The sequence below is a fragment of the Eschrichtius robustus genome, chromosome 3, assembly GCF_028021215.1.
Source record: "Eschrichtius robustus isolate mEscRob2 chromosome 3, mEscRob2.pri, whole genome shotgun sequence".
NCBI classification, from domain to species: Eukaryota; Metazoa; Chordata; class Mammalia; order Artiodactyla; family Eschrichtiidae; genus Eschrichtius; species Eschrichtius robustus.
In genome coordinates this window covers 16650285-16653131 of record NC_090826.1, presented here as the reverse complement: position 1 = coordinate 16653131, position 2847 = coordinate 16650285, and the positions used below count along the sequence as shown (strand labels likewise).

The following is a 2847-nucleotide window of genomic DNA, read 5'->3' as shown; positions in this document are numbered from 1 at the left end:
AAGCAATAGTGGAGCAACATTCTCAAGAAACTTACGGAAGCAATCCAAGGATGTTACATTGAACCCAACTGTCCTTCAAATAGCAAAACTACAAAACGACAAATAACATACAAGGGAATCCCCATAAGGTTAACAGCTGATCTTTCAGCAGAAACTCTGCAAGCCAGAAGGGAGTGGCAGGACACATTTAAAGTGATGAAAGGGAAAAACCTACAACCAAGATTACTCTACCCAGCAGGGATCTCATTCAGATTCGACAAATAGCAAAACTACAGAAAAACATCTGCCCAGCGAAGGGAACTATCAACAAATGGAAAGGCAGCCAATTGAATAGGGGAAGCTATTTGCAAATGGGGGAAGATCTATCTGGTAAGGGGTTAATATCCAAGTATACAAGGAATTCATACAACTCAACATCAAAAAAAAAACCCAATTAAAAAAAATGGGCAGAAAATCTGAATAGACACTTTTCCAAAAAAGATATACGGGCTAACAGACACATGAAAAGATGCTCCACATCGTTAATCATCAGGGAAATGCAAATTAAAACCACAATGAGATACGACCTCGCACCTGTCAGAATGGCTATTATCAAAAAGACAATAAATAACAAGTCTTGGCAAGGATGTGGAGGAAAGGGAGCCCTGTGCACTGTTGGTGGGAATGTAAATTGGTACAGCCTATGGAACCGTATGGAGGTCCCTCAAAAAATTAAAAATTGAGGGCTTCCCTGGTGGCGCAGTGGTTAAGAATCTGCCTGACAATGCAGGGGACACGGGTTCGAGCCCTGGTCTGGGAAGATCCCACATGCCGCAGAGCAACTAAGCCCGTGCACCACAACTACTGAGCCTGTGCTCTAGAGCCCACGAGCCACAACTACTGAAACCTACGTGCTGCAGCTACTGAAGCCCGCAAGCCTAGAGCCCGTGCTCCACAACAAGAGAAGCCACCGCAATGAGAAGCCCGCGCACCACAACGAAGAGTAGCCCCTGCTCGCCCCAACTAGAGAAAGCCCGCGCACAGCAACAAGACGCAACACAGCCAATAAATAAATAAATAAATCTTTAAAAAAAAAAAAAATTGAACTACCATATGATCCAGTAATTCCACTTCTGGGTATTTTTTAGAAGACAACAAAAACTCTAATTTGAAAAGATATATGCACTCCAATGTTCATTGTGGCATTATTTACAGTAGCCCAAATATGGAATATATGGTCAGGAAAAGACAGTCTCCCAGTATCTCCCCCACTATTTACCCTGGTTCCAGATGGATTAGCCAATGTAATTAGCCAGGAATCGGAAAAGCAAAAATAAAATGATCTCTACTTGCAGATGACATGATTGTGTACCTGAAAAACCCTAGAGAATAAATGATAAAATTAACTTAATAAAAGAATTCATCAAAGAAGCAGGTTATAAAATTAACATGTAACAATAAATAGCACTCATACACACAAATACTTACCAATTAGAAGATATGATGGATGAGGAAAACTCATTTACAGTAGCAACAACAGAAAATAAGATGCTTAGAATAAACAAGTGTCAGTGCCCTTTAGGCAAAGACCCCCAGGAACACACTGGTGGTTGGACAAATTGGGATTATTGCTTGTTGCATCAGAGAGCACGCACACTATGGGAATCATAGGGTATCTCAGTAAGTGGGTGTTGGAAAATACTTATTATAGAATTTGGTCTTGTGGTAGGTGATCTTGAGGAGGGTTTAATGAAGTGGGGCTTTAGTTTGGATGCTGTCAGGAAATGAAAGTACTTCTATAAATGGTATCTTTTTTTTTCAATTTTATTGAAGTATATTTGATTTACAATGTTGTATTAATTTCTGCTGTACAATAAAGTGATTCAGTTATACATATATATTCTTTTTCCTACTCTTTTCCATTATGGTTTATCACAGGATATTGAATATAGTTCCCTGTGCTATACAGTAGGACCTTGTTGTTTATCCATTCTATGTATAATAGTCTGCATCCGCTAATCCCAAACTCCCAATCCATCCCTCCCCCACCACTCCTCCCCCTTGGCAACCACGAGTCTGTTCTCTATGTCTGTGAGTCTGTTTCTGTTTTGTAGATGTTTATTTGTGTTGTATTTTAGATTCCACATGTAAGTGATCTCATATGGTGTTTGTCTTTCTCTTTCTGACTTACTTCACTTAGTATGATTATCTCTAGGTCCATCCATGTTGCTGCAAGTGGCATTATTTCATTCTTTTTTATGGCCGAGTAATATCCCATTGTATACATGTACCACATCTTCTTTATCCATTCATCTGTCGATGGACATTTAGGTTGCCTCCATGTCTTGGCTATTGTGAATAGTGCTGCTATGAACATAGTGGTACATGTATCTTTTTTTTTTTTAACATCTTTACTGGAGTATAATTGCTTTACAATGGTGTGTTAGTTTCTGCTTTATAACAAAGTGAATCAGCTATACATATACATATATCCCCATATCTCCTCCCTCTTGCACTCCCTCCCACCCTCTCTATCCCACCCCTCTAGGTGGTCACAAAGCACTGTGCAGGGGCCATGCTAATCTTCTCTGTATCGTTCCAATTTTAGTATATGTGCTGCTGAAGCAAGCACTCTTATAGAATCATAGTTTCCTCTGGATATATGCCCAGGAGTGGGATTGCTGGATCATATGGCAACTCTGTTTTTAGTTTTTTGAGGAACCTCCATACTGTTTTCCATGTATGAATGGTAGCTTAATAAATCTTATCTAGTTGGAAGACTAGACTGAGGCTAGAAGGAGTTGTTAATGTTTTGACAAAAAAAAAATTTTTAAGGTTACGGAACAGTTTTAATTTCCCCCTATTTAG

General features: G+C 39.4%; 1 pseudogene; it reads right to left on the bottom strand.

Annotated features, from left to right (window-relative positions):
- Nucleotides 1–2542: 2542 nt before the first annotated feature.
- LOC137763143 (U6 spliceosomal RNA) lies at nucleotides 2543–2611 on the bottom strand (annotated as a pseudogene).
- Nucleotides 2612–2847: the final 236 nt, after the last annotated feature.